The sequence below is a fragment of the Macrobrachium rosenbergii genome, chromosome 47, assembly GCF_040412425.1.
Source record: "Macrobrachium rosenbergii isolate ZJJX-2024 chromosome 47, ASM4041242v1, whole genome shotgun sequence".
Classification (NCBI taxonomy): domain Eukaryota; kingdom Metazoa; phylum Arthropoda; class Malacostraca; order Decapoda; family Palaemonidae; genus Macrobrachium; species Macrobrachium rosenbergii.
The window spans coordinates 17,491,026-17,516,830 of record NC_089787.1 but is presented as its reverse complement, the minus strand read 5'-3'; positions in this window follow the sequence as shown (position 1 = coordinate 17,516,830).

Below are 25,805 nucleotides of genomic sequence, written 5' to 3'. Positions count from 1 at the left end.
TACACTGGACCAGGTACTTTTACATTTTTTCCCAACGTTTTTCATATTTTGATAATAGAAATTGATATTAATTGGTAGCAGTCTGTATACCGCACTGATATATGGCTATGAAATGTTTTCCAAATTCTTTTTCGGTGTTGAACAACTTAGATAATTGCACTGTTTCAGAGTTTACTAAAAAAGATGCCAGGTATTTATTTACTTACTGATGATAAAAAACTGTTTAAGAAACAAGACTTTTTCATTTGGTTGTTGGTAAGTAATGCCAAAAAACTGCCAAATTCCGATAATGCTTGTGCCACACTGGACGCAAAGCACCTGAAGTAGAGTTGTGCTATATACAGGAATTGTAAGCAGCGCGGCAGTAGATAATAAGTGCAAGCCTTGTTAAGACTACACTTCAAACATAAGACTGAAATTCTAAAGAAGCTTAACGGTAAGTAAGACACAGTCTGCAAAGCCGCTGAATCAGTTGAAATATAAAAGGAGATTTACAACTACTGAAAAGTTTTGTGAAAAATCTTGCTAAAATAGGGGGAAACGTCGTCTGTTTCTACAATGTTTTATCAGAAATGTTAAAATATATATTGCTTCAATTTTTGCTTTCAGAATATCATGAAAATAATATTTTTAAAGCAAGGGAAAGTCTCGATGATTCCAACAACTCTTCCTCTCGGCAAGAGGGATGTCGTTGGTACCCTCTGTGGCAGGGAAGCTTTTGCAGTACATTACAGATTCGTTACTTAAATAAATGATAATTCATATAATGAAAATAATTATATTGATTATTATAGAATTTTACCATCTAACAATAACTGCCTAACTTTTATTTTTTTTATTCTGGCGAAAATGCACTTGAAAGAGGCTGGGAACTTGACGAAAATTGTCTGAATGTAACTTGTCCGAATAACATGACATCGTTATATTTCATCTGAATACTCTGATATGGATGAAAGCTTATTTAATAACATAAATTTCTCCCTCAAATATATGTTATGTCTGTTAATAATGTTACCGAGTTGAGAGCCTAAGGAAAAAAACGTGTTCATGATTGCAAGGCAAATAATACCTCGGCTGCCGAAGCCAACGTCTTGAAATGCGTTTCGGACGCAGCAAGAAGGCGCCCACTGACACGCCCCAAAGACGTCCGCCACAACAATGCAAGGCCGCCAAGGGAATGCACCGCCACAGTTGCCGTTAATGGTTGGTTGAGAGGTCTTTCCTATAAGAAGCCGAGTACTGTTCTCTGAAACACAACCCACTGTCCATAAAACACCTTCGTTGGGAGATAACGTAGACGCTAAACAGCCAAGCGCTCGTATATGCAAAGAAAGAGACAAACTTTGTTTGCAAGGTATCAATTACAAACAAACAAATTGCCTTGATGAGACCCACGAACAAAAATTAAACAGCTTAATGTTATTACACACACACACATATATATTGTATATATATATATATATTATATATATATATATATATATATATATATATATAATTTATATATATACAGTAAATATTTTGAGTATGTGTATATACAGTATATAATATATATATATATATATATATATATATATATATATATATATATATATATATATATTATATATATATATATATATATATATATATATATATATATATATATATATTCCTGTTACATGGCTGTAACAGGAATCGCCCTCATACTTCTTCCATTTCAAAAGATATAATTATCACTCAGGAGGGTAGACTAATTAACTAAGTCTCTTGAAAAAAATATTCTGTTTAGATTATGCTTTGTCATCAGCTTCCTGTGCCAATTTTTCCATGTGATGATTTTCACTGGCATAAGGCCTTACCTTCTCCGTGAGCTAGGGATGGAGGGCTGGGGTGGCCAAAGGTCTTCTTGCACCCTCAGCAGCCTTCTGCCTGGTGTTCCCTGGTCTAACCTGGGTGAAGAAGGGGCTTGGACATATGTTCAGTGTTCAAGACATTGTGACTAAACCAAGGACCCTTCATTTGCCTGTAATGATCATGAGTGACCTTTGAACCTTCAGATCTTTAACCATTATAACTTCATAATGGCTTTCCATTTGCAATAACTACAATGAGTATTGAGTACTTGGCATCTTCTGTATGACTTAAGTACCTTAAAATGTCGTCTATAGTCTATGGCAGTATCCAAAAGGGTGAAAGTCTGGGCCATAACCTCTCTGAACTGTCTCCTCTGAACTGTCAATAACAAACCAGAAGGTGAGGTGTGATGTGGGCATCTTTCTCTGGAGGCAAAATGACAGAATTCTTTCCATCAACTGTGTCAAGTCATTTGGGGTTTCTCGACTACTTATAATGACACAAGGTCAACTTCTCTCTTGACCTAATATGTGGGGGGTTCGATTCACATATGGGAAGTGTGTTTATCCATCAATTTTTTCCTTTTAATGTTCCGAGTTCACGGATTTCATCGCGGCCTAAAGAGGAAGAAATCGAGAAGTTGAGATTTCTTGTGGCTTGATCATTAAAAACAGATGAATCATGTGACTGTGATTAGCGACACCTATCAAGAATAACGGGGAATCTTGTTGGGCTTATTCCAACAACACGGATGAAAAAATTCCTCTAAATTCGTGTCCGAATATTTCTTTGTCGCAAACATGAAAAAAAGAATAAATAAAAGGAATTCCAAATGTTTTTTCCTTCTGGCGTTTTGTAGACAATCACATTTAATTTTTTTTTCTAATCACTGAATATTTTTTATTTGTTCCGTGTTTTCTTTGTTTATTCCAGTGATCGTATTCTTTACACAAAAACAAACTTGATCAGTCTTCCTAAATGGAAATAATGGCCTTATTTAGAACGTTCACGGCATTTTAGCTCGTTCATAAAATATAATAATAATAATAATAATAATAATAATAATAATAATAATAATAATAATAATAATAATAATAATAATAATGACCTTGATTTTATGACAGGAACCCAAACACTTGATTCAGGTGTTGTTTGAACAACAATGACCTAAATGCCCACAGGTGCCCATCAGGAAAAACAAAGATTTACACTGGACCTTTAAGCCCTCTGGCCCTTTTTCTTTTTTTCTTACTTTTTTTTTTTTTTATCTGTTGTTTACAATTGATGTAGAAAGTTCCTTTCCCTTTCTCCGTCACAAGGTCTCCTTGGGAAAGCAAACCTTTTCACCCAGACACGATTTTCCTTCAGAGTTCGAGAGAAAAAAACAGCAGAGAGAGAGATTTTGAGAAAACTTTCTCTTGCTCCTTCTTAAGTCCTTCTTGGAATCCTGCTGGAATCCTTCTTTGGGAGAATCCTATCGCCCAGTTTGTACATCCTGAATTTGGTTGTGTTCACCCTTTTCTTATTTATATCCTTATAAATGAATATTTACAAGCGGATATTTCTTATATAAGTGAATATTTGGGATTTTGGTAAAAGCTCTGGTTGCACTGTTGCAATTCTCCTTGTCCATGGGTATGATGCAATATGCCCAAATACCCTCGCCCCTGCAGGAATGCCAAATACTTGTCAGTGTTCAATGGTAATCGTTCAGTATCGAAAATGTTTTCGATGCCAGACGATATTTGAGTCTTAAAGTTTTGTTATCATCCAATTTTGTCATCTTTAAATCTTGTCATCAATCAATTTTGTCGTCTTGGATTTTGTCATCTTTCAACTTCGCATCATTCACTTTTGTCATCAATCAGTTTTGTTATCTTTGAATCTTGTCATCATTCGATTTTGTCGTCATTCACTTTTGTCATCATTCAATTTCATCATCATCCACTTTTATCATCATCATTCAATTTTATCATCATACACGTTTGTCATCCTTCAATTTTATCATCATTCACCTTTGTCATCATTCATTTTAATCATCATTCTCTTTTGTCATCATTCAATTATTTCACCATTCTTTTGTCACCATTCAATTATTTCATCACTCTTTTGTCATCATTCAGTTATTTCATCATTCACTTATGTTATCAACGTCACTATGGAAAAACCTTTGAGAAACGCTATGAACTCAGTTGATTAACCTAATGGGGTTATTTTGGCCTGATTATTTACGAGATGAAAGGATCACGGGGAAAGATAAAAAAAGACTCGGTCGAAAACGACATCATGAAATGGTTGTCTGAAATTAGGGTCATGAAAGCTCCTCAGAGATTAATGTCATGGAGTCCAGAATTACCATTTCTGGAATCGTAGGATTTGTCTGTTGAAACGAGACTTGACAGACACGAACGGACACATTATGATTATGAAGAACGAAGTCAATTTTAACGTCGAGAGAGAAGTTACATTTCACAGAGGTGCAGCGCTGCCATAAGGCCCCATTATGAAGTAGGTGACCATATCTACCCTATGGCTGACAAGATTTGTTTCAAATTTTTGCCACTCATTAAACAACTAATACGGGCGATACGTAAGGAAATAAAAATATTCGACCCATAAGTTCATAAATTTATCACTAAAAATGACATATAAATCATATATACATAAAAAAGTTGCACTCAAAGATAACTTTCCCTGGGCTCAATTAAAGATATGTAGTCATACCACATGTTGTAAATTATTCACTGAATTTGGTTCCGTCTTCTTCGAGGTATGGTCCTTTACTTTTCAAAAAAGTAAGTTTTGACAAAATGGCGAAATAAACAAAATTTTTGCTTATTTCGTAACAGCTGCAAAACTACGATAGTTAGAAAGGTGATTTTTGCCCTAAAAGCATTTCTTCATGTAAGAAACATCCCCTGAAATTTACAAAATAATCGGAAGGAAAGAAATGTGGCCCCACTTGGCTTCCCTCAGGGTGACTGACATTCTTGTCACTTATCCAGTGGAGACACTTGGCTTTTGTTCTGAATTCTTTAGTTTTTTCAACTCTCATAGTGCATGTAGTTTTTTTTAATATATTTCTCTTATAATACATCTCTTCTTTGCTCCTTTTATGGCAGAAAAAATGGTTCTCAGAAATGCACTAAAAAGGCTGGTCGTGGCACATTTCATTGATTCGTGAATAGACACCCTGTATTGGTATCCTGTGGAGATAAAACATAATATGCATTCTATTTTCACCCTTTGCCAAACAATAAATTGACTTGTACTTGATTTTACTTATGGTAAACTAAATTTCGTACACGTGAATGATGAGGAGGGAGATTGCCGTTCATTTGCGTAAGTCTGTATATTTGTATATAGCAAGTTGATTTACATGTTGTGGTTGTTTTACTGCACAAACAAGTCAAGAAACATAAAAACAAGTCAAGAAATATCAAATATGATATGCAAACTATTTGGCGCAGTACATCGTAGGGCCTCATATGTTTATGACAGTGATAAAATCAATGCAACGTGCTTTAGGTCATTTGTACTGCCTTTACTGGAATACTGTACTCCAATGTGGATGTCTGCTTCTGCGAGAGATTTATCTCTTTTAGAAAGAGTGGTTCGTGGTGGTAGGTTTCTGTTTCCTAATAATAGCAGTTATGACTTGGACCTTCGACGGATGGTCTCTTGTTCGTCACTTTTTCATAAGTTGTATTTCCACAGAGATCTTTCACATTCATAATTGATCCTGATTCCCTTCACCTGCCGAGAGCAACCAGATTTGCTGAACAGCAGCACCGATATTCTGTAAATGTGCCTCGTTGTCGAACTTCTCATTTACAGAGGTCCTTTATTCCTCACGCCTTTGGGCTGTGGAACAGCCTCCCAGAGGATGTCGTGCAATTGGGACTTCTGAAGTTCAAACGAAAATGCATTGCATTACTACCATAACACTATACTTGGATTTTAATACATGTGTATTTATCTATTTATTAATTTTTTCTTTTTAATAAGTGAGATTTCTTTTTGTATTTCCCTTTACTTCCACCTACTTCTTCCTAATGAGCACCATAATATTCTTTGGAAGCTTGAATTTCAAATCAGTGGCCCATTTGGTGGGCTTGTTCCTTATGAATGGGTTTCATCTACTGAATAATAATGATGATCTATGGCGCCACTCTCACGAGTCCCGAGACGAACAGGACGTCCTGAGCAAGTTACTCTGATCTCACGTTTTCTTCGACAACATGACTTGAGAGAACAAGATATTTTAGTGGGTGACAAAAGCATATCAATGACTTCGAAATAAACGCGATTATGAATTTTTTTTACAAGTTTTGCGACAATTTATCGCTCAGTGCCAAACAAGCAATGAACAAATTTGTCAATGAACCCACTTAAAAATTATTTTTGAGCAATAAAACTTCAGGATGTGTCTATTTAGGCATTAAAACATTCCAAAACTGTCAGTAACTCAGTTTTGATCATTCCCTGAAATTCGAAGATCGACGAACCCCTTCAGCCTAATCTTGCGTAATCATATTCCTAGTCTAGTAGTTTTGATAACTGCATGACTTGTAGTTTTGAAAATTGTATGACTAATGTAGTTTTGAAAATTGTATGACTATTGTATGACTATGGTAGTTTTGAAAACTGTATGCCTTAGAGTTCTGAAAATTGTATGACTATTACAGTTATGAGAATTGTATGACTTGAAGCTTTGAAAATTGTATGACTTAATAGTTGAAAAATATTTTAAGACGGTTGTAGTTTTGCAAACTGTAAGATTACTGTAGTTTTGAAAACTGTATGACTTGTAGTTTTGAAAACTGTATGACTTGTAGTTTTGAAAATTGTATGACTATTACAGTTATGGGAACTGTATGACTTGTAGCTTTGAAAATTGTATGACTTAATAGTTGAAAAAATTGTAAGACTATTGTAGTTTTGCAAATTGTAAGATTATTGTAGTTTAAAAATTGTGCGACGTTTTAGTTTTGAAATTGTATGACTATTGTAGTTTTGAAAATTGTATGACTTGTAGCTTTGAAAATTTTATGACTATTGTAGTTTTGAAAGTTGTAAAAATATTGTAGTTTTGAAAGTTGTATGACTATTGTGGTTTTGAAATTGTACGACTATTGTTTTGAAATTGTATGACTATTGTAGTTCTGAAAATTGTATGACTTTTGTAGTTTTTAAATTGCCTGACTTTTGTCGTTTCGAAAGCTGTCTGAATTTAGTAATTTTGACACTATATGGCTTTTGCAGTTTTGAAAATTGTCTGGCTTTTGTTTTTGAAAATTGTATGACTTCTGCAGTTTTGAAAATTTTATGACTTTTGTAGTTTTGAAAATTGCATGACTGGTAGTTTTGAAAACTGTATGACTTGTAGCTTTGAAAACTGTATGACTTGTAGTTCTGAAAATTGTAAACTATTGTAGTTTTGAAAATTTAAGACTACTGTAGTTTTAAAATTGTGTGACTTGTAGTTTTGAAAATTGTATGGTTTTGTAGTTTTGAAGATTGTATGACTACTGTAGTTTTGAAAATTGTATTACTTATAACTCTGACAATTGCATGACTTGTAGCTTTGAATATTGTAAGACTATTGTAGTTTTGAAAATTGTAAGACTATTGTAGTTTTGAAATTGTATGACTTGTAGTTTTGAAAATTGCATTACTTTTATAGTTTTGAAAATCGCTTGATTCTTTTTTTGAAAATTGTATGACTTTTCTAGCTTTGAAATTGTCGGACTTTTGTAGTTTAGAAAATTGTCTGACTTTTTAATTTTGTATGACTTTTGCAGTTTTGAAAATTGTCTGACTTGTTTTTGAAAATTGTATGACTTGTAGTTTTGAAAATTTTATGGCATTTGCCTTTTTAAAAGATTTTGTAACTTTGGAAGTTTTGAAAATTGTATGATTTTTGTTTTTGAAAATTGTATGACTTTCATAGTTTCGAAATTGTAGTTTTGAAATTTATGACTTTAGTAGTTGTGAAAATTGTGTGAATTTCGTAGTTTTGAAAATTGTATGACTTCTGTAGTTCTGAAAGTGTACGACTTGTAATTCTGAAAATAACAAGACTTTTGTAATTTTGAAAATCATATGACAGTTTTGAAAATTGAAGAATTAGTAGACTTACCAAAACAGGGGTAAATTTTTAAGAGGGTTTACAAAACATTAGTCCCAACAGCTCGGAAGCAGGGAAAAGTCAATTAAAAGATTGTACAGGGAAAGAGACTGACCACCAAAAGTGACCGTGGAAAGAATAAGCTGATTACATACGTTATAAAAGTACAACTCAATAATTCTCCTTTTGGTAAACAATAAAAATTTTTGCAAAACACCTGAGTTCGACGGGTGAGATGATGGGAGATGTTATTCACTTATACCTCTCTTGTGGCCGACTGGTTAGTGTGTCACTGTAGTCCTGATTCCTCGCCCGTCGCTGGTTCGACCCCACGGGACGGTGGACTTATTATCAACTAAAAATTGCCCTTCGGTAACATATATGAAAATATATTATTTCCGAGGTAGAGTGAATTGGATATTAAAGGACGTTTGTAGCTTTCTGATTATATATATATATATATATGTATATATGAAATTTTTATCACACCGTGATTTATATACAATCACGAAGCTACAAACGTCGCAATATCGAAATTCACGCTACCTCGGTATATCTCCGTCGGAGAATTGTCGCCGAAGGGGAATTTATATAAGTGATAAATGAATTGGAATCGTCGGGACACGAACCCGTGACACGAAAACCTATTCAGCGACTCAGTGGATGGTAACCATTAAGTGATGATATGGTATATATATATATATATATATATATATATATATATATATATATATATATATATATATATATATATATGGTAACTAATTTTGAGGGTCATTCTTGAACATTTTACTACTACAGGGCTCCAAAAAATACATGCAAGGTTAAGGTTAACATTACAGCTAGAAGTAAGCTGTGTAATAGATTTCATGAAGATAAATCCTTCGATCTGGCAATCACTGAAATTTCAGGCCAATTTATTCTGTGAATGTTGATAAAATCCAAAGATGAAAATTTTGATAAAGACAAAATTGAATGATGACAAAGTTGGATAAAGACAAAAATTCAAAAATGACAAATAAAATGATGACAAAACTGAACGACCGTGTTAAATGAGGACAAGATTTAAACATTATAAAATTGGATGGTGACAAAACATTAAGACTCAAATATCGTCTCATATCGAAAACATTTTCGATATCAAACAATTCCTGAGTTAGAGTGAACTTGATATGAAAAGAAGCTTGTGGCTTAATATATGTGAAGATAAAACAAATCATTATTATATAGACTATTTTTACAAATGACATTTAAAATGACATCTAAACACTGACAGGTATTTGGGATTCCTCCAGGGCAAGGGAGGAATTGTCAACAGTGAAACCAAAACTTTTAGCAAAATCCCAAATATTCACTTATAAGAAATATCCACTTATAAATATTCATTTGCAAGGTTATAAGACAAGAAAAAGGTGAACGGAACACAACCAAATTCAGGATGTACCTACTGAGCTGTAGGATTCCAAGAATTAATAAGGGCAGGAGCGTTCAGACGAAGGCCTTAAGGAGCAAAATAAGGTTTCTCAAAATAAGGTTTTCTCAAAATAAGGTTTTCTTTTCAACTCTTGAAGGAAAATCGTGTTTGGGTGAAAAGGTTTGTTTTCCAAAGGAGACCCTGTGACGGAGAAAGGGAAAGGAACTTTCTACATCAATTCTAAACAACAGAAAAAAAAAGAAAGTAAGAAGGAAAAAGAAAAAAAAAGGGCCAGAGGGCACAGAGACCCATTGTAAGTCTTTCAGTTTTTCCTGATGGGCACCTGTGGGCATTTAGGTCAGTGTTATTCAATCAACACCTGAATCAGCTGTTTGGATTCCTGTCATACTTCTAAATAATTAATAAAGATAAAATCAAGGTCATTATTATTATTATTATTATTATTATTATCATTATTATTATTATATTGGTAAAGAAGTTCACAGTCATGTAAATGCAAGTAAATTATATATATATATATATATATATATATATATATATATATATATATATATATATATATATGTATATGTATATATAAATATATTATATATATTATACACACACACACACACACACACATATATATATATATATATATATATATATATATATATATATATGTACTTCATCTCATTTAATTTTCTGGAAGTGCCCCAGTGCTTGGCTTCACAGCCTCAATTTCATGAAATCAAACCCAACCTCAAATCTCATTTCAGAAAAAATCCTGAAATTCTGAGAAATCAAAGTTAAAACACCTTGAATAATAATAATAATAGCATGAGTCACTAAAATGATAAAGAAATCCAAAGTGGAGTAAATGTAAATATATATTAGGAGTTTTTTTCTTTTCAGCTTTGAAGGAAAATCGTGTTTGGGTGAAGAGGTTTGTTTGTTTGTTTTCCCAAGGAGACCTTTCCCTTTCTGCGTCACAAGGTCTCCTTGAGAAAACAAACCTTCTCACCAAAAACGATTTTCCTTCAGAGTTGAATATATATAATATATATATATATATATATATATATATATATATATATATATATATATATATATATATATATATATATATATATCTTACTTACATTTATGCACAACTGTGAACTTCCTTCTTACTTTATTTTTTGTATCTGTTGTTTAGAACCGATGTAGAAAGTTCCTTTCCCTTCCTGCGTCACAAGATTTTGTTTTCCCAAGATCTTGGGAAAACAAACCTTTTCACCCAAACACGATTTTCCTTCAGAGCTGAAAGGAAAAAAACTCCTAATATATATTTACATTTACACCAAATTGGATTTCTTTATCATTTTAGTGACTCATGGTATTATTATTATTATTATTATTATTATTATTATTATTATTATTATTATTATTATTATTATTATTATTCCAGGTGTTTTAACACACTGATTTCCCACAGAATTTGAGGATTTTGTCTGAAATGAAATTTGAGGTTAGATTTGATTTGATGAAATTGAGGCTGTGAAGGCCAAGCACTGGGGCACTTCCAGCCATTCAGTGAAAGTAGGGAGTTGGAGAGGTTGGACAGCAATGCAGACAGATCAGAAAATGAAATGAGGTGAAGTATAATAATAATAATAATAATAATAATAATAATAATAATAATAATAATAATAATAATAATATCATCAGCTTCCTAAAAATACAATGCACAACTGGAATACAGTACTTACAAGCTGTGGGATAAGACTAGCAGAGGTTAATACTACGAGAGGGATCTTTCAAGGCGACTCACTGTCCCCACTACTCTTCGTAGTAGCCATGGTTCCCATGACAAAAGTACAGCAGAAGATGGATGCTGGATACGAGCTCAAGAAAGGAGGCAATAGAATTAACCATCTGATGTTCATGGACTACATCAAGTTGTATGGTAAGAGCATCAAGGAAAAAGATACCCAAATCCAGACTGTAAGGATTGTATCTGGGGACATCATGATGGAGTTTGGAATAGAAAAATGCGCCTTGGTCAACATACAAAAAGGCAAAGTAACAAGGACTGAAGTAAGAAAGCTATCAGACGGGAATACCATCAAACATATAGACGACACAGGCTACAAATACCTGGGAATAATAGAAGGCGGGGATATAAAACACCAAGAGATGAAGGACACGACCAAGAAAGAATATATGCAGACTTAAGGCGATACTCAAGCAAAAAACTCAACGCCGGAAACATGACGAAAGCCATAAACACATGGGCAGTACCAGTAATCAGATACAGCGCAAGAGTAGTGGAGTGGACGAAGGCTGAACTCCGCACCATAGACCAGGAAACTAGGAAACACATGACATTACACAAAGCACTACACCCAAGAGCAAATACAGACAGCTATGCATAGCATGAAAGGAAGGGGGAGAGGGCTACTAAGCATAGAGGACTGCGCCCACATCGAGAGCAGAGCACTGGGGCAATATCTGAAAACCAGTGAAGACGGGTGGCTAAGGAGTGCATGGGAAGAAGGACTGATAAAAGTAGACGAAGATCCAGAAATATACAGAGACAGGAGAATGAAAAACAGAACAGAGGAATGGCACAACAAACCAATGCACGGACAGTACATGAGGCAGACAAAAGAACTGGCCAGCGATGAAACATGGCAATGGCTACAGAGGGGAGAACTCAGAAGGAAACAGAAGGAATGCTAACAGCGGCACAAGATTGGGCCCTAAGAACCAGATATGTCCAAAGAACAATAGATGGAAATAAAATCACACTCATATGCAGGAAGTGCAATATTAAAGACGAGACCATAAACCACATAGCAAGCGAATGTCCGGCGCTTGCACAGAAGCAGTACAAAGAGAGGCATGACTCAGTAGCAAAAGGCCCCCACTGGAGCCTGTGCAACAAACACCAGCTAGCTTGCAGTAATGAACATCAACAAGACGGAGCGATAGAAAACGATCAGGCAAAGATCCTCTGGGACTGTGGTATCAGAACAGATAGGGTGATACGTGCCAATAGACCAGACGTCGCAATACCATGGTACACCAGTGTAGTTGAGAAAAGTGGTGGACTCCTAAGGAGGCAGGATGCAACCTGGAACCCCACACTGTAAAACCACCCAGTTGAATAGGATGACTCATAGACGAAAAAAAAGAACTTCATTTATTATTACTATTATTATTCAGAAGATGAACCATATTTATATAGGACAAGCCCACAGGGGCCAATGACTTGAAATTCAAGCTTTTAAAGAATATTCTGGTGTTCATAAGAAAGAAGTAACAGAAGGTAAAGGGGATATACAGAAAGACGAGTTATAAAAAAAACAGATAAATTAACAAGTTAATAAATAAATAAATATAAATTCAAGTAAAATATTTTTCAATATAATTTTTCAGAAATAGTGACAGGAACTCAGACAACCGTGTCAGGAGTCGTTTGAAAAATATAGCTCTAAATGTTAAGTGGTTGCCACAGGAGATATTAATATCTTACTTGGGAAAAGATTCCTACAACCTGATAAATCACAACCCGGTGCTTATCCAAATTAACGGGAAATGTATGAAAAAATTCGTGTCCAATTATTTATTTGTCACAAAAAAAAAAAAATCAAATGAATTCCAAATGTTTTTGCCTTCTGATATTTTGTAGACTATCCCCTTTTCTTTTTTCTGAATTTCTTTCATATGTTTTGTGTTTTCTTGATTTATTCCAGTGATCTTATTCTTTACACAAAAACCAACTTGATCAGTCTTCCTATATTGAAATAATGGCCTTATTTAGAACGTTTATGGCATTTTAGCTCATTCGTAAAATAATAATTAATATAATAATAATAATGTGCTATTCACAATCACAAGATAAATCTATTTTCAATTATCAAAGCCACAAGAACTCCCACTTCTCGATTTCTTCACACTTTAGGCTGTGATGGCTTCTGTGAACTCTGAACATTAAAAGGAAAATGATCGACCAACACTTTCCAAGTGGGAATCGAACCTGATACAGTTGCACTATAGCTAGATATCTTAAGTGCCAGGGTAATTATAATTAGGGCAAGTCCTTTTCGGACTTTGCATTTCAAATATACGAACATTTACTGAAACGCGGCAAGTACACCAGGCTCTATGCCGCTGAACCAGTGTAAATAAATACAAAAGGTTTACTAGCACTGGAAAGTTTTTTGGAAAATTTTGTTAAAATGGGCGAAAAAGTTGTCTTTGTCTACAATGTTGTATCAGAAATATTAAATTATATATCGATTCCATTTTTGATATCAGAATATGATGAAAATAAGATTTTTAAAGCAAGGGAAAGTCTCGACGATTCAGTCAACTCTTCTTCTCTGGGAAAGGGATGTCGTTGGTGTCCCCTGTGCCAGGGAAGCTGCATTGTGCCTATATATATATATATATATATATATATATATATATATATATATATATATATATATATATATATATATATATATATATATATATATATATATATATATAGTCTATACATATTTTATTATATATATACATATATATATATATATATATATATATATATATATATATATATATATATATATATATATATATATATCATAGTATACATTTTCCGAAGACCATTCTTAAACATCATTTCATCTCATTTTTACCTCTTTTTCTATCCCGAGAAATCTATGCTAAGTTTGTACCAAAACACAAGGTATTCCTGAGTCTTCTACAGCCTGTTAAAATTCCTGATGTACTTCACTGAATTCGGATAGAAATTCAAGCAGGTCATCCAGAAATGGTTGCGACATGACTTTGACTTCATGACAAATTCACGAGATTCATCTGACCTGAACGAAGGTCTCCTAAGGTGAGAACGTTGCTTGATAAAAAATCACGAGAAATGAAGGCACGAGGGAACCTGTGGTTAATAATAATACGCGTCACACTTGTTGATGACTGGGAGTTTGGTTTACAGACGAGCATAATCTACGTTTTAGCTATTTTATTGGTTTATTGGTAAACACCCCAGTACCTTAAAAGCTATTTTTTCCTTCATACTACATGCAAAAATTTATTTATCTTTGGAGGTGAGAAATAGGACATGGAAACTGACATACATTTCGAATTCATCCCTTTATATATATATATATATATATATATATATATATATATATATATATATATATATATATATATATATATATATATATATTATATATAAAAGTCAACGGAACAAAAAAGTCAACGGAACGAGAGAGAGAGAGAGAGAGAGAGAGAGAGAGAGAGAGAGAGAGAGAGAGAGAGAGAGAGAGAGAGAGGCTGGAGTTATCGCCTCTTGAAAAAGGTAAGATTACAGGACATCCTTTTGCCGTTTTAATATATTAATACTATTCACAGAATAGATTCAAATTTAAGATCAAGACTTTACGATAATCGGATTAAGATAATCAGTTATGGTCCTGTGGTCACATGCAGCCAAGTTTTCCTAGTTACTTTGATTTATTTATTCTGTAATTTTTTATGGATCTTTCGATATTTTTTATTTGAAGTCATATGTCATTTCTGTTCATATTCTTCAACTGTGTGTAGATATCTTACTCACGGATAGAAATTCTATTCTTGAATAATAATGATGATAATAATAATAATAATAATAATAATAATAATAATAATAATAATAATAATAATAATTCATTAAAAAATATAGTTACAAGAAAAATAGACATAAAATGAATGGTCGTCGTGCTACTATGCTTGATAGAGGTCCTTTTCCTAATAATAAAAATAATAATAATAATAATAATAATAATAATAATAATAATAATAAGATGCAGTTTTTCAAGTGACAGCTGCATCAGCTGCATTCATTTTCAATATACGGTAGTTTCTTCCACCTTTCTGATAACTGAACTTTCAGAGTTACTGCATTCTGTTAGTAACTCGCCGATGCTTGTCATTCTTGGAGAGGAAAGCAGTTGCAAACTTGGCTATTTTCATTTCTGATTAATGAACTGTTTCAGTTACAGAGTCACGAGGATGGTAACTGAAATCGGGAGTTCATCCTCCGTGGAATTGTCCTTCTTCAGGAGAAAGAATTCGTTAGTGTTGATCTAGATGTTTCACCCAGGCTCAGATGAGCATGATCGAGCCGAAAGACGGGAGTAGACTGTCAGTCGTGGTGAGTCCTGCTCTTTATATAAGAGGACGTTGAATGTGTGCTGACCGCTGATTGGCTGAGGAGGAAATGCGCGCCATTGATTGGCTGGTGAGATTTCCTCGTAAGCCACGAACTGATGGTTGATTCAGCATCACTTTCAATACTACACGCATAAAAAAAGGGTTCTTCCTAAATAATAATAATAATAATAATAATAATAATAATAATAATAATATAATAATAATAATAGGAGGAGACCTTCTCTAAGGGCGGTAGCATTGAAAATAATGGCTGTTTATATGGTGTTCAATTTACACGGAGTCTTCTCTATTCTTCTTATCTTCCTTTCATCAGCGTGTAGCTGGTTTATCAAGTTTCCAAAGGACATGTAAGGAGAAATTCAAGAAACCAGCCTACGCCAGACGATGACAAGAGAGAGAATGAGCGAGCACCGGATGCTGGAGGCATGTCACCTGGATGATCTACAATACCGGCCACACCAGTAGGGGGTACCCGAGCCAACACCTACCCCCAACCACTGACAACGATTAGGCCTAGAAGGTCTCAACGCCTCCAGGACTGATTGGGTCATGACCAACCTAAATGCAGCTCACTGACCGACCTTTCAAATGTACACCCACCCCTGCCTGCTATATATACCCATGTAACTTGCATGTCAATCCATTCACTCTTTTGAGAATGGTCATGAGAGCGCGATCGAAACGTCAGAAGTAATAACACTGAAATGACAAGAAGACTTTTCATGTCCCTTGGAACCTTGATACACCAGATACACACTGATGGAAAGAAGATATGAAGAAGAATAGAGAAGACTATATAAATTGAATACCACAGAAAGGAGGATTATTTTCAATAATAATAATAATAATAATAATAATAATAATAATAATAATAATAATAATAATAATAATAAGAAGAAGAAGAAGAAGAAGAAGAAGAAGAAGAAGAAGAACAGACTTATGATTTCTTCAGATTTGTTCTAACTTCTCTGGTTTCTGTGATTTATATACCTTTAATATTTGTATTTTTCTTCTTTTGTATATACATATAGGCTATATAAATTTATATAAGTATATAATATATATATATACATATAAATTCATATATATATATATATATATATATATATATATATATACAGTATATATATATATTATATATATAAAATTCCCCTCACAGACAAACACGAAGCCTTAAAATGCACATGTTTATAGAACATTTTCTGCTCCAAATTACTATTTCTTTCATTTCCTAAAACATTTGCATAAACTCATGTTTTACACCCTGTAAGTATATAATATATTTGTATATAATATATGTATATATATATATAAATAAATATATATATATATATATATATATATATATATATATATATATATATTATATATATATAATAGCTATGTAAACAATTAGGCAAAATAAACTTATATTTTTTCCTGCTTTGTCATCGGCTGATTATTAAGTCATTTTGTTTCTTATAAATATGTTCACATCTTCACCTTCAAGCGAAGGCCAAATGATACCCTCTATTTTTATAACCCAATTAAGTAGGCGCTGAAACTGGAGAGAGAGAGAGAGAGAGAGAGAGAGAGAGAGAGAGAGAGAGAGGAGAGAGAGAGAGAGAGAGAGAGAGAGACGGGGGGATGTTAGTTATTGAAAATGGGGTAAAAAGACCAGTTACCACCAAAGATCCCTTTGACTAGCTCTATCCTTTCCCCTCCCACATCTCTCTCTCTCTCTCTCTCTCTCTCTCTCTCTCTCCCTCTCTCTCTCTCTCTGCTCAGCAGCAGGAAGAGCATCATTAATGAGGAAGGAGGAGGGTCAAAGACGCCCAACTTCGATTTTGTGATCAAAGTTCCTCAGCATCCGAAGTGGGGAAAGGAACCTTCTCTTTGTACTTCAAGGATCAAAATTTCACTTTTGTTTCCATTATCCATTCTCAAAATATATATCATTCATTATCAATTGAGGACAATATATCAAAAGTATGACTCTGTATTATATCTAAATTCAAAATATATATTCTTCATTATTAAACGATACTAGTTTGTCAAAAGCATGACTTAGTATCATATGATCCTTCATGGAAAAAAAGATTTTATGAAAATTAGGTTTAGGTGGATCTCGATCTCTGGTATAAATCTTTTGAAGCTGGTGATTGATGCAAATGCTTTTACATATAATTGCTCTGTAATGGGGCTGATTGAAGCAAGTGTTTGATATGCTGAGCATTGCTCTGTAATGGAAGAAATTGAAGCAAGTGCTTGATATGCTGAGAACTGCTCTGCAATAGGACTGATTGAAGCAAGTGTTTCATATGCTGAGAATTGCTCTGTAATAGGACTGATTGAAGCAAGTGTTTGATATGTTAAGAATTGCTCTGTAATGGGACTGACTGAAACAAGTGTTTGATATGCTGAGAACTGCTCTGTAATGGGACTGATTGAAGCAAAAGTTTGATATGCTGAGAATTGCTCTGTAATAGGACTGATAGAAGCTGAGAATTGCTCTGTAATAGGACTAATTGAAACAAGTGTTTGATATGCTAAGAACTGCTCTGTAATGGAACTGATTGAAGCAAGTGTTTGATATGCTGAGAATTGTTCTGTAATGGGACTGACTGATGCAAGTGTTTGATATACTGAGAATTGTTCTGTAATGGGACTGATTGAGGATTGATTGAAGCAAGTGTTTGATATACTGAGAATTACTCTGTAATAGCACTGATTGAAGCAAGTGTTTAATATAGTGAGAATTGCTCCGTAATGGGATTGATTGAAGCAAGTGTTTGATATGGTGAGAATTGTTCTGTAATGGGACTAATTGAAGCAAGTGTTTGATAAACTGAGAATTGCTCTGAAATAGGGCTGACTGAAGCAAGTGTTAGCTATGCAGAGAATTGCTCTGTAATGGAAGAAATTGAAGCAACTGTTTGAAATAGTGAGAACTCTGTAATGAGACTGAATAAAGCAAGTGTTTGATATAGTGAGAATTGTTCTGTAATGGGACAAATTGAAGCAAGTGTTTGATATGCTGAGAATTGCTTTGTAAAGGGACAAACTGAAGCAAGTGTTTGATATGCTGAGAATTGGTCTGTAAAGGGACTGATTAAAACAAGTGTTTGATACACTGAGAATTTCTCTGCAATGGGACTGATCGAAGTAAGTGTTTGATATGCTGAGAATTGCTCTGTAATGGGACTGATTGAAGCAAGTGTTTGATATGCTGAGAATTTCTCTGCAATGGGACTGATTAAAGCAAGTGTTTGATATGCTGAGAACTGCTCTGTACTAGGACTGATTGAAGCAAGTTTTGATATGCTGAGAATTGTTCTGTAATGGGACTGATTGAAGCAAGTGTTTGATATACTGAGAATTGTTCTGTAATGGGACTGACTGAGGATTGATTGAAGCACGTGTTTGATATACTGAGAATTTCTCTGTAATAGCACTGATGAAGCAAGTGTTTAATATAGTGAGAATTGCTCCGTAATGGGATTGCCTGAAGCAAGTGTTTGATGTGGTGAGAATTGTTCTGTAATGGGACTAATTGAAGCAAGTGTTTGCTATGCTGAGAATTGCTCTGCAATGGGAGAAATTGAAGCAAGTGTTTGATATAGTGAGAACTGCTCTGTAATGGGACTGAATGAAGCAAGTGTTTGATATAGTGAGAATTGTTCTGTAATGGAACAAATCGAAGCAAGCGTTTGATATGCTGAGAACTGCTCTGTAAAGGGACTCATTGAAGCAAGTGTTTGATAAACTGAAAATTGCTCTGCAATGGGACTGATTGAAGCAAGTATTTGATATGCTGAGAATTGTTCTGTAATGGGACTGATTGAAGCAAGTGTTTGATATGCTGAGAACTGCTCTGTAATAGGACTGATTGAAGCAAGTGTTTTGATATACTCAGAATTGCTCTGTAATGGGGGAAATTGAAGCAAGTGTTTGATATGCTGAGAACTGCTCTGCAATAGGACTGATTGAAGCAAGTGTTTGATATACTGAGAATTCCTCTATAATGGGAGAAATTGAAGCAAGTGTTTGATATGCTGAGAATTGTTTTGTAATGGGACTGATTGAAGCAAGTGTCTGATATGCTTAGAATTGCTCTGTAATGGGACTGATTGAAGCAAGTGTTTGATAGGGTGAGAACTGCTCTGTAATGAGATTGATTGAAGCAAGTGTTTGATTTAATGAGAATTGCTCTGTAATGAGATTGATTGAAGCAAGTGTTTGATATAATGAGAATTGCTCTGTAATGAGACTGATCGAAGCAAGTGTCTGATATAATGAGAATTGCTCTGTAATGAGATTGATTGAAGCAAGTGTTTGATATAGTGCTAATTCCTGCATACTGGAATTGATTAAAGCAAGTGTTTGATATGCTGAGAATTGTTCTGTAATGGGACTGATTGAAGCAAGTGTCTGATATGCTGAGAATTGCTCTGTAATGGGACTGATTGAAGCAAGTGTTTGATATAATGAGAATTGCTCTGTAATGAGATTGATTGAAGCAAGTGTTTGATATGCTGAGAACTGCTCTGTAAAGGGACTGATTGAAGCAAGTGTTTGATATGCTGAGAATTGCTCTGTAATGAGATTGATTGAAGCAAGTGTTTGATATGCTGAGAATTGCTCTGTAATGGGACTGATTGAAGCAAGTGTCTGATATGCTTAGAATTGCTCTGTAATGGGACTGATTGAAGCAAGTGTTTGATAGGGTGAGAACTGCTCTGTAATGAGATTGATTGAAGCAAGTGTTTGATTTAATGAGAATTGCTCTGTAATGAGATTGATTGAAGCAAGTGTTTGATATAATGAGAATTGCTCTGTAATGAGACTGATCGAAGCAAGTGTCTGATATAATGAGAATTGCTCTGTAATGAGATTGATTGAAGCAAGTGTTTGATATAGTGCAATTCCTGCATACTGGAATTGATTAAAACAAGTGTTTGATATGCTGAGAATTGTTCTGTAATGGGACTGATTGAAGCAAGTGTCTGATATGCTGAGAATTGCTCTGTAATGGGACTGATTGAAGCAAGTGTTTGATATAATGAGAATTGCTCTGTAATGAGATTGATTGAAGCAAGTGTTTGATATGCTGAGAACTGCTCTAAAGAAAGGGACTGATTGAAGCAAGTGTTTGATATGCTGAGAATTGCTCTGTAATGAGATTGATTGAAGCAAGTGTTTGATATGCTGAGAATTGCTCTGTAATGGGACTGATTGAAGCAAGTGTTTGATATAATGAGAATAGCTCTGTAATGAGATTGATTGAAGCAAGTGTTTGATATGCTGAGAATTGCTCTGTAATGGGACTGATTGATGCAAGTGTTTGATATAATGAGAATAGCTCTGTAATGAGATTGATTGAAGCAAGTGTTTGATATGCTGAGAACTGCTCTGTAAAGGGACCGATTGAAGCAAGTGTTTGATATAATGAGAATAGCTCTGTAATGAGATTGATTGAAGCAAGTGTTTGATATGCTGAGAATTGCTCTGTAATGGGACTGATTGAAGCAAGTGTTTGATATGCTGAGAACTGCTCTGTAAAGGGACCGATTGAAGCAAGTGTTTGATATAATGAGAATAGCTCTGTAATGAGATTGATTGAAGCAAGTGTTTGATATGCTGAGAATTGCTCTGTAATGAGATTGATTGAAGCAAGTGTTTGATATGCTGAGAACTGCTCTGTAAAGGGACCGATTGAAGCAAGTGTTTGATATAATGAGAATAGCTCTGTAATGAGATTGATTGAAGCAAGTGTTTGATATGCTGAGAACTGCTCTGTAAAGGACCGATTGAAGCAAGTGTTTGATATAATGAGAATAGCTCTGTAATGAGATTGATTGAAGCAAGTGTTTGATATGCTGAGAATTGCTCTGTAATGGGACTGATTGAAGCAAGTGTTTGATATAATGAGAATTGCTCTGTAATGAGATTGATTGAAGCAAGTGTTTGATATGCTGAGAATTGCTCTGTAATGGGACTGATTGAAGCAAGTGTTTGATATAATGAGAATTGCTCTGTAATGAGATTGATTGAAGCAAGTGTTTGATATGCTGAGAATTGCTCTGTAAAGGGACCGATTGAAGCAAGTGTTTGATATAATGAGAATTGCTCTGTAATGAGATTGATTGAAGCAAGTGTTTGATATGCTGAGAATTGCTCTGTAATGGGACTGATTGAAGCAAGTGTTTGATATAATGAGAATTGCTCTGTAATGAGATTGATTGAAGCAAGTGTTTGATATGCTGAGAATTGCTCTGTAACGGGGCTCGACAACATAAGCTAGAAGAGAAAAGAATTGTACGCAAGATTGAGGACTCTCAATACCAAAGGAATGTGAATGATGCAGCCATTCCCTTACATAGAAAATATAGTTATTATTATTATTATTATTACCACTACTTCTACTTATCCTAATTTGACTACTACTACCAATAATGAGGAAACCTACATATGCAAAAACGTTATGAAACCCTTTGATCGGAGAAGAAACTTCGCCCAAGAGAAAACCCATACAAGAGATAAAACGAAGACATTGATTCCTGAAATTCCCCAATATATAAAAAAAAGCCAGATTCCCACGACACAAAAGAAGTCCTTTTCAAACAAGACAACGAAAACCAAATATTTTCCCCGTGACAACAAAACCAAGTGACGTTGAGAGAGAGAGAGAGAGAGAGAGAGAGAGAGAGAGAGAGAGAGAGAGAGAGAGAGAGAGAGAGAGAGACTGTCGAAACTTTTCCCTGCAGAGAACGAGGGAAGTTGTGGACGATTTCTTGTCTGTTTGGACGCTTCTCTTTCTGGCTCTGTTATGTTTCCTCCTGGAGGTATAATAAGTATTCTTGTTAACTGAGATTTTACACATACATACATACATACATAATATATATATATATATATATATATATATATATATATATATATATATATATATATATATATATAATTATAAGATAACAATCAAGAATACTTAGTACTTTCTCAAATTTCATCTCGATGTAGAGCAATTAAGAACATTTCCTCGAGACGATGGAAAGGTAAGATAAGGAGCTGTTAGGCCGAGAATTCACGCCTAGGTTTACCTGTCAGTCCACCTGTCAGTTCATCGAAACTGACGTTAAAACTTACGTGCAGACGACAGTTTGTGGGTGGAGTCAGTCCACTTGCCAGAACGAATGAACTGATGGTATTACCTACGGTTCTTCCTACTGATTGACAGGTGATCGCACGTTTGGAAGGGTATGCAATGACTGTACGACAGTTCGCCGACGGATTTCGCCTGGGGAGGATCTCAGCCGCTCGGACCATAATATGAATAAATTATTTATAGGCCTAATTCATTTCATTGTTAGGCCCTGTGGCGCTGCTTGAGGACTGTTGTGAGTTCAAATCATGTGATAAAAAATAAATAAAAATATTTCCAACTGACAGACAATTTGGTATAGGCCTAGGCCAGTGTCCTGCCCTTTTATGAAAGGTGCTACTAGTGAAAGTAGGCTTCATGGTCCATTTCATAAATATCTGAACCAACCCCTAGATCTAGTTTAACCTTATTCATTAATATTTTATGAGAATAGACATCTCTCTTTAATAGGCAATATTTAGACCACACTCTGTTACGCCTTTTTGCTTCTTTCCTATTTTCAAGTGAATTGCCACAGCAGAGTTTCCATAGCTGCCATAGAGTGTTGCCATGGCGAAGGCTAAGCGAGAACTGAGGGTGATGACCTCGAGTTGACTGTCCGACTGACAGTTCTACTCTTTACATGTGGACACTCATCTGTCAAATGGCCGCAGGTGAACTGACAGGTAAACCTGAGCATGAATACCTGGCCTTAGAATTATGTAATTAATACATACATATATGTATATATATCATGTGTACTGTACTGTATACATTATATATGCATATATATACATATACATGTATATATATACACATATATATATATATATATATATAATGGAATTTTCTGGTCACTTTTTATTGATATATTGATATATTTATAAAAGAAGTTAATATTTATTCACAGTGAACACAATGTATGCAACACTACTATATAGTCTTCTATTTTCCACCGTTTAGGTATTCAATATATATTGCTAAAGTCATAAAATTCTGACGCATAAATAAGCTTTCTTCTCTTGCAAGCTCTTTCTCTCTGACCGATCTCGGTACAAGTGATGATATCAGGTCTCAAAAGAAATGCCTTCAATTGCTAATGTTTTCACAAGGATTGTCTTTCTGCACTGGGGTCAAGTACAATGGCATGTCATGGGTTCTTTTATAATATAAATCTGAAGCCTAACTAAATCGATATCTTTGGAATCAGCGCTCTATGAGATTTTACTCCATCTCTGTTCTATGACTTAGAACAGATAGATGGATTTGTGTCTGTCTGACTGTCTGACTGTCCCGTTTCCTTAGACTTGTATGAATTATATTCCCTTACCAAAGGATAAGTACCAAAAAGTACTGAAAGAGCGTCTCCTACCATTATAACAATAAAATACAACACTATATATAATAATAATAATAATAATAATAATAATAATAATAATAATAATAATAGAACCACAAGAATATCAATAGAATGTCTCACTTATACCAGGCCATAAAAAAGAAGTGTTCTTGTGCATAATCCCACTTTCCCAGAGGCTTTCCAGAGGCCCCCCGCCGTCGGGAAAGGAGAGTCATTTGCCACAGTCCCCCAGCCTGGAAAGAACGAGCCTGGAATCGCCCCAAATAGCTCGATTTGCCGGGAGTGATTTGTGACCTTTTCGCTCTTCCAGACTCTATGGAATTCTCTGCTGCGGACCCCCTGGGGAGAAATACTTCCAGCAATCCTGGAATATGCTTTGGAAGGGAAATTGCCAAATCTCTCCTCACTCTCTCGGTATCCAATGTTAACTGCAGGTATAAATGCGTTCCCTGGTCTGTATAGAGTCACACATACTACTCAGAATCTCGATAAACCTTTGTCGCTCTCCCTTTTCTTCCCATACTCTCTCTCTCTCTCTCTCTCTCTCTCTCTCTCATTTTAATGGCCAAAATCCTTCTACAGTCGAGAGTTAGTTGTTTGCAACCATATAGTTTTTTCCTTCACTCTAACAAGCATTTACTGAACACGTAAGGGAAGTCATTTACTTCTTCATATAATCCAGACAGGACTTCCGTCTATAAGGAAAATAAGAAGGAAAAATCGACCACGAAATTCTTGCCACCTTCAGGAGAAGACTAGGCCTAGTTCCGTGCCACACTGCACAGGGCAAGGCAGAGACAGAGCCATCAAGACCGGCACCAGTACCTGTCCTTGTCCCTGGGAAACCGACTGACCACCAGCAAGAAACACTTCCCCAGACAACCCTCAGTAGAAGCACCACCTGGTCAAGTCAGGGGGCGACAAACCCCTAATCAACGCCCACCCCATCTTCCTCCTCACCAAATACCCTACCCAGCCCTTTTTCACTTTCACCTTTTACCTCAAACCTCCTAATTACATTCCAACCGTGGAATGACGACTGCAATTGCTTAAGTGGGCGTACCATGCGGGCGTGACGTCGCCCTTATGCGTAGTGCCACACGCAACCAGCTCGATACATTAATCTATTGTATATTAAAGTTCATTAGTTTGTTTTGGATTTATTTCGAATAACGAACTTGACTTTACCTAAGATAGACCAACTACGCAATTCCATTAGTTTGATACTTCCACCTCTTGCATTAGGCCTAGTGCAGGAGAGGCGATGGCGGGAAACGGACCGACGTTGACAGAGAGAGAGAGAGAGAGAGAGAGAGAGAGAGAGAGAGAGAGAGAGAGAGAGAGAGAGAGAGAGCATTAAATGTACTGACAGAACACAAGTTCTCAGAGAGAGAGAGAAATCTCTCTTCAGTCTCGGCGAAAAAATAACAGCTTTTTCTCCCATTAAACATTTTTTCCATATCTGTCATCGATCCCTAGGCTACTCCTACCGACCGGTGCGTTTTACTCTACTTTTCTCAGGCATTTTCCTTACTGGCCGCCATCTACGACTCGCCAGGACTGGACAGGTCTACAAAGATTTCCCCGCTAACTCTCTCTCTCTCTCTCTCTCTCTCTGCTGTGGAGCTTGCGAAAAACTTTAACAGAGAGTAAATTCGCATGTATCAATATCATTGCATTCATGCGCTTCAACTCTCGTGCGAGAGAGAGAGAGAGAGAGAGAGAGAGAGAGAGAGAG